We start from the raw sequence: 15,684 nt of genomic DNA on the forward strand, positions 1-15,684 counted from the left end.
CTGTTGGTTGTAGACTGGAAGCCCTGTTCTGCGGTCAGCAATAATTTTCGCAATACTTTAGCAGCTGGCAGGTGCAGATGAACTGAAACTCTCTTTGTTTGGACCTGGCACTTAAAAAAATTGCATGAACTTATTGACCTGACCTACCAGGCACCATATTAAAAAACAAGGTCTCTAATTTAATAATGTAACACGTTTTATACAGACACTTCATATTTAAATGGTATTAGATTATTTTTTGCATTCACTGGCTTCTGTGAAGCGTTGAGCTAAAATGACGCATGACGCCGTTCCTGCAAGCCGCGCTGATCGGATACAACTACCTGTCTCTGCAACTCCTTGTTAGTATAGTGGAAAGTATCTCCGCCTGTCACACGGAGACTGGGGTTCGATTCTCCGACGGGGAGATTCAGTCCTTTACTGCTGCCAAAAGACCTTAACAAATGTTTTGCTCCAGCAAACAAGTTACAGGGAAGTTGGCAAGGGGCCCGGACGACTGTTTTAAAGACAGCTTGAGAAAAATGCAATGCGTTGGCCGGGAATCGAACCCATACAGCAAGAATGGACAGACCCAGGAATCGAACCCATAGCAAGAATGCTCGTAATCAAGGTCTTTAATTTACAAATGTGATGCGTTGGCCAGCAATCGAACCCGGGTCAACTGCTTGGAAGGCAGCTATGCTCACCACTATACCACCAACGCAAGACTGTTGGATGTAGACCTGAAGCCCTGTTCTGCGGTCAGCAATAATTTTCGCAATACTTTAGCAGCTGGCAGGTGCAGATGAACTGAAACTCTCTTTGTTTGGACCTGGCACTTAAAAAAATTGCATGAACTTATTGACCTGACCTACCAGGCACCATATTAAAAAAAAGGGTCTCTAATTTAATAATGTAACACTTTTTATACAGACACTTCATATTTAAACGGTATTAGATTATTTTTTGGATTCACTGGCTTCTGTGAAGCGTTGAGCTAAAATGACGCATGACGCTGTTCCTGGAAGCCGCGCTGATCGGATACAACTACCTGTCTCTGCAACTCTTTGTTAGTATAGTGGAAAGTATCTCCGCCTGTCACGCGGAGACTGGGGTTCGATTCCCCGACGGGGAAATCCAGTCCTGTACTGCTGCCAAAAGACCTTAACAAATGTTTTGCTCCAGCAAACGAGTTGCAGGAGAAGTTGGCAAGGGGCCTCGGACGACTGTTTTAAAGACAGGTTGAGAAAAATGCAATGCGTTGGCCGGGAATCGAACGCATACAGCAAGAATGGACAGACCCAGGAATCGAACCCATAGCAAGAATGCTCGTAATCAAGGTCTTTAATTTACAAATGTGATGCGTTGGCCAGCAATCGAACCCGGGTCAACTGCTTGGAAGGCAGCTATGCTCACCACTATACCACCAACGCAAGACTGTTGGATGTAGACCTGAAGCCCTGTTCTGCGGTCAGCATTAATTTTCGCAATACTTTAGCAGCTGGCAGGTGCAGATGAACTGAAACTCTCTTTGTTTGGACCTGGCACTTAAAAAAATTGCATGAACTTATTGACCTGACCTACCAGGCACCATATTAAAAAAAAGGGTCTCTAATTTAATAATGTAACACTTTTTATACAGACACTTCATATTTAAACGGTATTAGATTATTTTTTGCATTCATTGGCTTCTGTGAAGCGTTGAGCTAAAATGACGCATGACGCTGTTCCTGGAAGCCGCGCTGATCGGATACAACTACCTGTCTCTGCAACTCTTTGTTAGTATAGTGGAAAGTATCTCCGCCTGTCACGCGGAGACTGGGGTTCGATTCCCCGACGGGGAGATTCAGTCCTTTACTGCTGCCAAAAGACCTTAACAAAAGTTTTGCTCCAGCAAACAAGTTACAGGGAAGTTGGCAAGGGGCCCTGACGACTGTTTTAAAGACAGCTTGAGAAAAATGGAATGTGTTGGCCGGGAATCGAACCCATACAGCAAGAATGGATCGATCCAGGAATCGAACCCATAGCAAGAATGCTCGTAATCAAGGTCTTTAATTTACAAATGTGATGCGTTGGCCGGGAATCAAACCCGGGTCAAACTGCTTGGAAGGCAGCTATGCTCACCACTATACCACCAACGCAAGACTGTTGGATGTAGGCTGGAAGCCCTGTTGTGCGGTCAGCAAGAATTTTCGCAATATATTAGCCACTGGCAGGTGGAGATGAACTGAAACTCTCTTTGTTTGGACCTGGCACTTAAAAAAATGGCATGAACTTATTGACCTGACCTACCAGGCACCATATTAAAAAACAAGGTCTCTAATTTAATAATGTAACACGTTTTATACAGACACTTCATATTTAAACGGTATTAGATTATTTTTTGCAATCACTGGTTTATGTGAAGCGTTGAGCTAAAATGACGCATGAAGCCATTCCTGGAAGCCGCGCTGATCGGTTACAACTACCTGTCTCTGCAACTCCTTGTTAGTATAGTGGTAAGTATCTCCGCCTGTCACGCGGAGACTGGGGTTCGATTCCCCGACGGGGAGATCCAGTCCTTTACTGCTGCCAAAAGACCTTAACAAAAGTTTTGCTCCAGCAAACAAGTTACAGGAGAAGTTGGCAAGGGTCCCCGGACGACTGTTTTAAAGACAGCTTGAGAAAAATGCAATGCGTTGGCCGGGAATCGAACCCATACAGCAAGAATGGACAGACCCAGGAATCGAACCCATAGCAAGAATGCTCGTAATCAAGGTCTTTAATTTACAAATGTGATGCGTTGGCCGGGAATCGAACCCAGTCACCTGCTTGGAAGGCAGCTATGCTCACCACAATACCACCAACGCAGGCCTTTGAACGTAGACTGGAAGCCCGGTTGTGCGGTCAGCAAGAATTTTCGCAATACATTAGCAGCTGGCAGGTGCAGATGAACTGAAACTCTCTTTGTTTGGACCTGGCACTTAAAAAAATTGCATGAACTTATTGACCTGACCTACCAGGCACTGTAGTGATCTTTTTCTTTGTAGAAAAGTTAGAAGCTCAGACCAGGAGACAGTGGAAGTTTTCCAAGCAGAAGTTCTTTATTGCTTGTCGGTAGCTGCAGTCATTCCAACATCGTCTAACTAAGGGAACTTTACATTGTAGTTTATATACATTTCAAGGGGGAGGGATTACATTGTGAGGAACAAAGCATGTAAATGAGCTGAAACATGAGAACAGAACGGTGCAGGACTTCTCACACTGAGATAAGAACTCCAAGACAAATGGTCTCAGTAATAAAATAGCAGGTGTTCAAACTTGCTCAGCATGACTCTTCACCCGGTAAAACAATGAGAACAGGAAAAGCCTAGCCTTCTCGCACTGAGATGGGACAGTCAGGAATATCCTGCTGGGAACCCCTACCGTTTGCAGAGATTTCCTGGTCTCATCATTTATAAACTTTCTCTATATAAAATACTATTGTATTGGAAATCTAAATTAAACATTTAAATAAAATTTGTAATCCTATAACACCATATTAAAAAACAAGGTCTCTAATTTAATAATGTAACACGTTTTATACAGACACTTCATATTTAAACGGTATTAGATTATTTTTTGGATTCACTGGCTTCTGTGAAGCGTTGAGCTAAAATGACGCATGACGCCGTTCCTGGAAGCCGCGCTGATCGGATACAACTACCTGTCTCTGCAACTCCTCGTTAGTATAGTGGAAAGTATCTCCGCCTGTCACGCGGAAGACCGGGGTTCGATTCCCCGACGGGGAGATCCAGTCCTTTACTGCTGCCAAAAGACCTTAACAAATGTTTTGCTCCAGCAAACAAGTTACAGGAGAAGTTGGCAAGGGGCCTCGGACGACTGTTTTAAAGACAGCTTGAGAAAAATGCAATGCGTTGGCCGGGAATCGAACGCATACAGCAAGAATGGACTGCCCCAGGAATCGAACCCATAGCAAGAATGCTCATAATCAAGGTCTTTAATTTACAAATGTGATGCGTTGGCCGGGAATCGGACACGGGTCAACTGCTTGGAAGGCAGCTATGCTCACCACTATACCACCAACGCAAGACTTTTGGATGTAGGCTGGAAGCCGTGTTGTGCGGTCAGCAAGAATTTTCGCAATACATTAGCAGCTGGCAGGTGGAGATGAACTGAAACTCTCTTTGTTTGGACCTGGCACTTAAAAAAATGGCATGAACTTATTGACCTGACCTACCAGGCACCATATTAAAAAACAAGAGGTTAATGACACAATATCCTCAAAATCAGGAAATAATAGTACCCCAAACTAACACATACAAGACATAGAGTGCAGTCACCATCACACACACACATATTAGACACATATTTTAACTGTTCATTTTTAATGTTCGCTTTTCATTATATCATCTCTAAAAAGATTTAAATTTTAAGTAAGATTTTAAACTTCACATTTTACTGTAGCTTTTACCTAATTTTACATGGTCTCTTAACCAGTTTCAAAGCATGTCTGTTCATTATTCATTTGATCTTAGAAAAGTCAGCTGGATTTTGGTTCATTATCACTATTTTGCTTCAGCTTGCTCTAGCAGGCCGATAACAGAAAGACAGACACAGTTACCATCCCTGCCTCCACTCAGACAGTCTCTCTCTCTCTAATGGCGCTTTTCCACTACACAGTACCAGCTCGCCTTGGCTCGGCTCGGCTCGACTCGACTCGCCTTTGTTTGGTTTTCCACTGTGTAAAAGTTGTACCTGTACCTGCTTTCGATTACTTTTTTTCGTACCACCTCCGGCGAGGTTCTAAGCGAGCTAAGGCGATACTAAAATGTGACGTAATACAATGCCGACTGCTGATTGGTCAGAGAGAATCGTCACTATTCACTGCGTCATCATTGCACGCCTCAGACGGAGTATCCAGAATAACCAGAGAATAACCCCGCCATTTTTAAATAGTTTGCCCAGATATACTAAACTTACTATTATGGCAACTCGGAAGAATACGCCTTGGTCAAACGAGGAGGTGCAGACTTTCCTATGTTTGGTTGCCGAAGAAAAGATCCAGCGAGAGCTTGATGGGGCAACGAGGAACGAAAAAGTTTATCAAGAAATCTCCGAACTGCTGTCCACACATGGCTACAACAGGACTTTCCAGCAATGTAGGGAAAAGTTAAAAAAACTGAAAAGTGACTACAGAGCTGTAAAGGACCACAACGGCCGCAGTGGTTCAAACCGAAAAAGCTGGAAGTGGTACGAACAGATAGACGGTATCTACGGCCATAGACCGGCGAGCAACGGGAGGGAGGGTGGACTTGACTCGGCCACCAGTTTGTTGGAGTCGCTGTTGGAGGATGGTGAGTGTTTAAAATTTACATTACATTAATCATGTAGGCGCACTCTGCTTGAGAGTTTTGTTTTCTGTAGGCTGGCTTTTGAAAAGCTGAAGCTAACTTATAACATCGAAGACTGTAAACTTGTGTCGCAGATAACAATTGCTGCTACCGCTAACTATCTGCCATTGCTATTTTCGTATTGTGTTGACTTTTGTATGATCTTTCTATCTAGATTCCTTTTCGACGAGCGAGAATGGTTCAGTGACTCCCACTGATGCCACCTCGGCACCGGAACCAGCGGCACCATCGACACCAACAAGATCAGCAGCGTCGACACCGAGACCCGCAGCAGCGTCGACACCGGCAACCGGTTAGTATAATTGGAGAAAAAGTAAACTCTTCTAGCCTGTTGTCTGTGAATCTATACACACTTTTTAATATATCATTAATCGTATCAATAACTCATTAATATAACGTAAACATACTTGCATAACAACAGGAAGCATTCCCAGTTATGGGAATGCAGGATTCATTAATAAACCTGTTCAGTATTTTTATAACTTTCCAGACGTACACCTATACTGTACACATGGTATTTTAAAGTTGACATTTACTAAAATAGATGTTTAATAAATACATTAAATACATTTACTCAGATGTTAAGTCGTTATATACTATATAAGTAATAGTAAGTTGTGGGCTTGTCTTTTTTTATGTAGAAGCTGTAATGATAATACATGTGAACAATTTACAACACACACAACCTTTGAATGAAACGTGACTTGTCCGTTTTTCTTTATAACTCATTCATTGTAATTATTTTTTTGGCCAGGACGGAGGAAACGAAAGAGGGAACAGGAGCATCTGACTGTCCTGAGGGAGATGCAGACATCGGATGTCGAGCAGCTGGAATTGAACCGGGCACAGCGGGAGCGCCATTTACAGATGGCACTCGATGATGCAGCACATGCCCGAGAACTAGAAGCGGCTTTAAGGAGAGAGGAGATGGCTGCAATGTCGTCCTTCAACCAGGCCTTTCTGGGAACCCTGAGCCAGCTTGTCCAGGCACTGAACCGGCGGGATGCTGTTCCACCGCCCCTGGACTGAAACCCCATTGTTTATTTTAATTTAATGTTTGCACTACATGTAACATATGTATATAGTTGGATGTGTGAATTTATATTAATATTATATTTTTTTCTATTTGTATGCGTGTTTAAATAAAACCTTTTTGAAACTTATTAAAAACAGTGTCTTTTTTTGATGGTTTGCCTTTTTACAAGGGTTTAAACAAGTATTTTCAGATTTTATACTGTGATAACCTTTAATGAAAAACAGCAGAGACAACATATTTAATGATAATGTATTTATTTAGCAATTAAAATAACGCATCAGACCCTCCCGTACATCTCTGCCCTCCTCCTCAACACCCTGTGCCACTGGCACCACAGGCTCTGCTGCTGCAGGTGCATCCCAGTCATCGTCATAGTCCTCTCCATGACTCTCACAAAGGTTATGCAAAGCACAGCAAGTAAGAATCATAGATTTCACGATTGTAACATCACAGTCATTTCTTTTCATGAGGCAACGCCACCTTCCCTTCAGTCTACCAAAAGCGTTTTCAACCACTACCCGTGCTCGACATATTTTCTTGTTGTAGATCTGCTGTTCTACTGTCAGCTGTCCAGTGTCAGTGAATGGCTTTAGGAGCCAGTTCTGCAGGGGATAGGCAGAATCTCCCAGGATGTAGTAGGCAACATTCACCCCACCAATATTCCTGGTGTAAGCTGGAAAGTGGTTGCCACGGCTGGCCAACTCCCACAATGTGGACAGTCTTAAAACACGAGCATCATGCAATCTGCCAGGCAGTCCTGCAAACACGTTCCAGAACAGTCCTTTTCCATCTACAACACCTTGAAGGACCTTGTCTCTCCATCACTGGACGCAGTTTGTTGTACAAATATATGAATGTTTCTTCCGACATTCTGAAGTTCTGAACCCACTGCGCGTTTGTGAAACCAGGAACAATAACATCCCACCACTCGGTAGCTCGGTTGAAAGCCCAAACAGACGGTTTGCCGCGGCGACTTTGCAAAGCTAAACAGATCTGAAACACATAAACCATGCACATTTTAGTACGTAATACTGGTAGCTATAAAGTTGATTAAATACTTTGCATATAGTATAGTATTTACACATATGCAAACGTTAGCTATGTTAGCATAACTTACCCTCTTGCGTCGGCTTTGAACAACCGGATTCGTCTCGTAGTCTGAACTCTGTAGTAATTCCCAAACTCTCCTGTTTTTTTCAGCAGTGTTTCGTTTTTCTGCCCTCAGCCTCTCATGAAACAACGTTTGTCTTCTTGCTGTGAGAAACAGCCACATCCCGAGGATCAAAAACAGCATATACTCGATTTCCCCCATTGTCCTGTGTGTGTGGGTAGCGGATGTGTGTCGCGTATAAGATTACGTCACGGCAGTTTCCTGCGGCGTCGCTATGACTACCGGGTACTATTTGTGGCGGTACTATCTGCAATGGAAAACGGAGCGAAAAGCGAGCCGAGTCGAGGTGAGCCGAGGCGAGTCGAGCCGAGTCGAGCTGGTACTGGTAATGGAAAAGCGCCATAAACAAATAATCTTTTCAACAGCCTCCTAAGACTGTAATTTAGACAAAATGTAATATTAAATTTATTACATTAACCTTTTACCATTCACCTTTGTTATCCAGACTCTTCTCAAACCTACAAAAGCCTGTCTTCATCTTTAGCCACCACCATGCCTAACGACCTTCAGGAGTTAAAACTATGTTATAGACATATTAGCTCAACATTAACTCTTCTATACATTTTACTTGCCCATATGGCAACCAACATCATGTCCCTCATATAATTAAGTTTTGTTAATGTCTCCGCAGCAAATAATGGCAATCACCTCATGGAATCAGCTGGCTCCTGAAAGCCCACTCCCGTTAGCTATTTATCTTTAATTTTCTTCTCTTCAGGGTGTCGTCCCCTGGCATAGTTGCAGACACTTGTCACAATGAAAAACAAGACATACAATCAATGCGGTTTCTGGTGAGTGGTATAGAGGAACTCACATTTCTGGGTCAGACTGCCGTAACATTAATTTTAACCTCACAGCGCATCTCACCTCTCAATGCTCTGCTGACCCCGGTGGCCTCCAGTAATCAGCGCTCAACTCTCATACCTTTCTCACAAATAACACCTCCATCCGGAGGTGCCCAATGTTCGTGACCCCCTGCGTTAGGCTGTCCCCTGGCCAGGAAGATCATCCCGTCATTGAGTAGCCACTCGTACACACGTACACACTGGTGACCGCTCTTTCCCAAAACAATCAGTTTTCTTCAACAGAACTCAGCTGTTTTCTGGAGCTTAGGAAAGGCACGTTCAAGAGTCACCAGAGCCATTCCGATTGCCTAATAGTGTTCACAGGGAGACAGGTTAATAACAACAGTATTTAATCACTTAAATCCATTAACTATCTTAAAAGCAGCAACCTAGCTACTTAGACTATACTCAGTGAATTTAGATCACAGCCGTACATTCAGTGTACTTCATCTGTAGCCGGAGCCATCGGTCCTGAATGGTGGAGACTAAATGAGACAAAGTTGTTACTGGTCCTAAAATACGCTAATCAAAATGTCACCTCTATCGTTTAAGGTCTGTATTATTTTAAAGACTTCTTTAAAGTCATTCAGTTTTACTTTTAACATTTTTAACATTTAAATACAAATTGCCCTCTGAATGGTAATGATTTCTTTTAACATCTCTGTGTCTATGGTTTTCAACTGAAACACTGTGCTTTACTATAAATAGCTTATTATCACTTATGACACAGGCTCAGATAACAGCTTTTAGCTGACATTGAATGAGAGAGAGACTCTGAGGCATTCAAGACTGGTACACTGCTCTCTCATATACTTCTAACATCAAACTTTTATCTACCATCTTTTAACTCTATCCCAGCTTAAGGCATCTTTGCCAGAAATTACATGTGTTTTCAAATAAACATAGTTTTACAGTTGTCTTTTGCCCACGTCAGGGAATCTAGACATTACAAATTTCCATTCAGATTGAGTCTCTGTCGCACTGGCTGTTTCAGCCACAGCACACATCAGATTTAGATAAGCGAACTGTTTCATTACAGCCAATAGCAGACTTATCTTTTGAAAGCAAAACATCAGCTTCTAGCTCTTTCATGGTCAACTTTTCAAGCTGTTTGTTTAATCAGATGCCTTTCTACACATTTTACATTTAGCAACTATTAATTCAGTAGCCTACTACTTCTGCTTATTTGTTCTTACATAAAAATAATTATTCTAGTTCTCAATAACGTTTCACATTTTTCAATCTCAATTTTAATTGTCAAGTTCTCAACCATAGTTTAATATTTGACTAGTTTTCTCTTGGAGTTTATCAATCTCCAATTAGGATTCACACTATAAGTTTGACGAGGCAAGCACTCTCTGCTTGTGATACTTTTGCAGTTATTGTAAATCATCTGTGAGATTAGTCTCTCTATATCATCTAAAACCTTTTTAAAATGTTTAATTACAACACAATCATCCTTTTAGTTACTTTGATATATTTTGCAACTCACATCTGTTGGAGTCATTAATTTTACATCAACCTGTATTCATCAATTCACTTATAAAAATTACTATTATAGAAATTACTATTATAGATATAGATATTATAGATATTCTTCAAAAGGATTCACTTTAAGACTTCAATCTTTTGACCTTTTTATCTCTTATTTCTCAGACGAAAAATGTCACTGTCGTCATTTAAACACTGATCTACTTTCAAACCAATATTATTACCAAAAATGTGTTGTCATTTTATCACATTTTAAACACCTTCTCGGTGGGCATTTACAGTTACGTATTAAATGGTCCTGATGACCACCATTAAAACACTCTCGGCTCCAACTTACTGCACACCCTTGAAGCAGTGTGTCCCAAACAGGAATGCAAACCGAGCTGATAAGCAGTTCTCTGTATTCTTTTACAGTCCACCAGTGGCTGATTTAATCATAATAGCCCAATCATAATCTTCATCATTATTATTGGCAGAACATTAATTGTCATAAGCTGCAAAATATTCTAAGTTGTTTTCACAAAGTGTCTGTTTAACTTTAGTCACACTTGTCCAAGGAAATGATCTTCGACCCATAATTTAATATACTTGCTTTTTGTAATCATCGTAAGCAATACAAGGCTAAACATTTTAATTTTTCAGTTTCTTTGTTTGTTTGTAGCCAGTCAAGTTGTTGTTTAAATTTCCAAACAGAAGCAAAACTTATCAAGACAACCATTTACTTAATAATTTCTGCAAATGTCTCTGAAGTGAGGGCTTCAGAGCACAGCTGCTTACAGCGTTCGCTCTTTTCTGTCTCACTATTAGTTTCAGGACTGTTCAGGTTACTGATCAAGTTACTCAGTTTGTCTGCCATATCTTAATAACAGTTCAAACTCACCTGAAGTCATTGCAGAAATGGAGGCGGCGATCTTTGAACAACACAGCTTGGCTTCTCCGTGATGAAACTGCAGAGTATACTCCAAAATCACAGTTACATATACTGGTCCATGCCAATTTGGGTCACAACTTTTTTTTTCTTTTTTTTTTCTCTCTCGGGATCGTTCCTGATGCATCCCTGGCAAACAACCCTATTTTTGTTAGTATCCCTAACTGCCTGATTCACTAAATTCGGGGATCCCCTATCTGAGATGGAAGAGATTGAGCAGGTTTACGGTGCCACTGGACCTCCCGTCCAGGGACGTACTCTGCTGGGGTGGTGCTACACCATTAATGCCCAGCGGGGCCCACACAGAGCACGCTTCGCTTGCGCTGTCTGCTGCCATTACCCTTAACGACGCTCTCAGCGACTTCTTATCCTCTCAGCAGTAGGCCTACAACTTACTCCTTCACTCGCCTCATCGGAGTGAAGGCTACTTACTCCTTCACTCGCCTCATCGGAGTGAAGGCTCTCCCGCTCTCCTTCAAAATCTCTTCCAGTCAGACAGCCCTAACAATTAATAAAAGCTTACTACCTTGTGTGTTGATTTGCCAGAGATGTCACCACGGAATGATTGCCCGCCGCATCCTCCACCAAACTGTAAGGGGTATACAGTTAAAGACCCAGAACCAGATATGAAGAAGGAAGACCCAGAGTCAGAATTATAAAAAATTAAAGAAAATATTTACTGAAGATAGTTTGCAGTTTCATCAGCAGAAGTCAGCTTCAATACTCGCACAGGAGTTCGTAGGCCGCCCCGCTTACAGTTACAAAGATCACAGCAGTTATACGATTTCCAAGGTCTAAGCTACGTCATTGCTTACAGGATGAATGATTCTCATTGGCTATGAAATAGATAAACACAGTAATTTTCCACACATATACAGATAGACTGAAGCATATCTCCATCGATTATGCAGCTGAAGTTAGGCACGTCATGACCTTCCAGGTCGCAGATTTGGGTTGCTGGGCGCCAGCATGTCCAGAACAACAACTCAGTCAATCTCCAATAATGCCAGTGGTTCCTTAACCTGTAACCAAGAAGACTAACACACACACACCGACACACAGCTTTTCCAAGGTTGGATTTGGCCAGGCTCTCACTATAAACAGGAGAGTCCTCTCAAAACATCAAGATAATGCGTTCTTTCTCTCAAGGATAGCTAAACTTTAGTCTAACTGGAAAGAAAGGCTTTAACAAAGAAATGGCCCCTTAAACGATTGGCTTCAATGACCCCTATATGTTTTAACACATTGAAGACCTTTCTCAAACACAATACAAGTCAAGTCAAGTCATCCTCATTTATATAGCGCTTTTAACAATGTAGATTGTTTCAAAGCAGCTTTACAGAGATAAAGATATAATTTAAGGTAACAGAGATTGGTTTGGTTTTATAGTGGCTCTTGAAAAATGTTTTTTCCAGCTAAAGTTAGTTTTGATTGATTCACTTCCATCTAAATGATAGTTTGTTATTAAGGGTAACCTTCTTTCTCTCAAGGATAGCTAAACTTTAGTCTAACTGGAAAGAAAGGCTTTAACAAAGAAATGGCCCCTTAAACGATTGGCTTCAATGACCCCTATATGTTTAAACACATTGAAGACCTTTCTCAAACACAAAACAAGTCCCTATTTCATTTCTGGAAGCTGTGTTAAATAAGCAAGCACTGCATTCAGATATCAAATACAGACATTAAAGAATACATGAAAAGAACATTTCAGTAATCACACTGGTAACGTATATAAATAAAGTAAAATCTCCAGAGAAGTCATTCAATTCATTTGATATTTAGAAGGAAAAATATTGATTAATACCTTAATTATAATCAATCATTACATATACATTGAAGCAGCAGTGGATTCCAATCCACCCCCTTCATCTTGCAGCGGAAGCTGATGGTGAGGGCATCGGAGGAGTGTTTTTGGTCATCTGTTTTTGCTGCTGTTTTAAAAGATACTGCTGCAAATTGTACATTTTGCTGCCTGGCACACACTTCTGCCTCATTATAAAGAAAGCATTTCCGTCTGCCCTGGTATCCCAAATCTTCCTCCAAGTGTCTTGTGCTCTGGATCCAAATCCAACAGTATTGTCATCCTCTGTCAAAACTGGCACTGGATCTGGCCTTTGAGACAGATACTGTTTAAGATCTTCAATTTCCTTGAAGCTTCTTGAATACTCAAGAAAGGAAATGAGGCTATCCTTGCATGGACCCTCTGGGTTGCACTGCCCAGCCTGTTCTTCTTCCTCAACCTTATCGGACAGGTACAAAGCATAGCTGACATCATTCTCTAATAACAACTTGAAAGACTTGCCCTTGTACTTGCCGAACTGAAGAATGCATTCTCCCAACACCTCTTGCTTGTCAGAGACATCCCCTCCTCTATGTAACACAAGAGAACGGGCGTTCAACTTGACCAGATCTTCTCTTTGAGGTGTTGACTTGTCCTGCAGTGAAGGGTTGTCTTTAATTCTTTTTGCCTCTTCTGATGGGTCCCGGCGTAAATGGCCCGACGGGCCTTTCCTGAAAGACACTTTGACTTTCCCTGGGAAGAACACTGTTTTCTTCATGATGCTGTTCTGAAATCAGAATGTATTCATTGGTGTCTCAGCATAAGCATTTAAATACTTACAGTAACAAAATGAAATAAGACAGTTAATACTAAAGCATCAGTGATATACATAAAAGAGTTATTTTACAATGCTATAATATTCCATAATATTACTGTTTCTTAACTGAATAAATGCAGCCTTAGAGCACGTACTGTTTATTAAATTTGCATTATTTAATATTCATTATTTAAATTGCTTTAAAAATGTATATATATATATATAAAAAGTTAACAAGTTAACTAATTAAAAATGTTAAATTATACCATTAAATTGTACATATATATATATATATATATATATATATATATATATATATATATATATATTTGTTTCTAATTTAAATGTAATATATGTGTGTGTCTGATATTAATTACATTATAGGAGGACCAAACCCGCAGAAATTAAAAATTAATAAATAAACATGTAAACAAATAAAAAGATAAATTTGATAATAGGAAAATAAATAAAGGAATAAACGACTTGATAAAATAAATATGATTTATTCTTTATCAAACTAATTTTTGTATTATTTCCCTTAATTTATTTTCTGCTTTTATTTATTTGTTAATTAATATTTATATTTGGTCAGCAAGACCAACCAACCTAATTATCATGCACATCAAAAAAATGTAAGAATAGATATAAAACTAAAGAAAGAAAATTAAAAATAAATAAAGATTAAAATAAATAAATCTGGAAATAAATACATATTGGAATAAATAAATAAACAAATAAATGAATGCATAAATAAATATAAGAATAAATGGAACAAACAAATAAATAAAATAATAAATAAATACAATTAAAAATAATACAAATACATTAAAATATAAAAGCAAAAAATTATAAATTAGGGGAAAAATATACAAAAATACATTTGATTAAAATGAATCATGTTTATTTTATCAAGTCTTTTATTCCTTTATTTATTTTCCTATTATCACATTTATTTATCTATCTATTTATTAATTCATTTATTGATTCATTTTTAATTGCAGGTTTGGTCCTCCATACTACTGCACATTACATCTTACTGCACTGTTAACATATATTTTAAGCATATATTTAACAGAATAAATTAGTGACGGAATAATGTTCTTTGACTTGTTAGGTGTACTGTTTCTTATCGTCACAATCCATTCAACACGACAACAATACGATTACATGACAATATACATGCAATTTAAATGATACAAATATTTGAATAATAATGTATATGCGGTCACCTGAGGGAAAATGTGTCTGCAATTTGCATACCCTTTGGTAAATGTATTTCATGAACAATGCTCACCTAACAAGTCAAATAACATTATTCCGTCACTAATTTATTCTGTTAAATTCATATTCAGTCAGTATAGTTCTGACAGCATGACTTAAGTATTACTTCATTCATTTACTCATTTATAATCATCCAGTCATAATGCAGCTCCTTCTTTAAAGATCTTCTAACATCTAAATAATGAATTAAATCAGCTCATCTTCATCTTCAAGTCCACATGGGTGTCCTAGCAGAGTAACAACATGTATTGTGCACATGAACCCAAAATTAAATGCCACTTCGGTTGATATTTTGTAATAAAAGGCAAGAACATTCAAACAAATGTCCAAACACATTTTTCGGTCACTTCATTTGAAATAGTATATGTATAAAGACCATTAACTTACTTGTAAAGAATGTGGGCTCTTTTCCAGGCAGCGGTAGTGTGGAACTATGTGTAGGATGAGGTGCAGTCGGTCTCAAAGATAGATTCTGTGAAATTCTATCTCCAAACCGAGAGTCTAAAGGGGAAATCTCTCCTTTATTACTTTTAACCTCTGTAAAAAGCAAGAAAGAGTAGAATAGTGAGAAAGCAAACATAGTTATTTTTTCTACTGCTGCTGAATCATTTACAAATTTGGTAACTATCATGCGGTAATTGTCAAAATTCCTGTCGATTTGGGATGGGCCACAGTTGCTAAAGTTCACTCACGTGTCTGCCTTTTAATTTTATTCTTAAAGCGAGTTCCTAGAATTTCACACAATAAATGTATATATTCACATTATATACTAGAATTACATCTCTTGTGCCTTAATTTCAAAGGCAACATAAGTAATTTTCAAAATAACTAAAATAACTTCAAAACAATAATAAAACATTAATTATACGCTGTATATGTTCTAATCGCTAGGTGTCAGTACACTCACTGGCTGTTACCTAGAGTGCCGTGGGCTTGCTATTTGTTCCAAACAACATGGCTTTT

At 39.5% G+C, this 15,684-nt stretch overlaps 2 non-coding genes across 2 annotated transcripts; one reads left to right on the forward strand and one right to left on the reverse strand.

Annotated features, from left to right (window-relative positions):
• Positions 1 to 2,047: 2,047 nt before the first annotated feature.
• trnag-ucc (transfer RNA glycine (anticodon UCC)) lies at positions 2,048 to 2,120 on the reverse strand. Its single transcript has one exon. It is a non-coding gene; the product is annotated as a tRNA-Gly (tRNA).
• Positions 2,121 to 3,677: 1,557 nt separating this feature from the next.
• On the forward strand, positions 3,678 to 3,749 carry trnad-guc (transfer RNA aspartic acid (anticodon GUC)). The gene has a single exon. It is a non-coding gene; the product is annotated as a tRNA-Asp (tRNA).
• Positions 3,750 to 15,684: the final 11,935 nt, after the last annotated feature.

The sequence above is a fragment of the Siphateles boraxobius genome, unplaced genomic scaffold (assembly GCF_051911475.1).
Source record: "Siphateles boraxobius isolate OS27281-9 unplaced genomic scaffold, OSU_SipBor_1 51, whole genome shotgun sequence".
Lineage (NCBI taxonomy): Eukaryota > Metazoa > Chordata > Actinopteri > Cypriniformes > Leuciscidae > Siphateles > Siphateles boraxobius.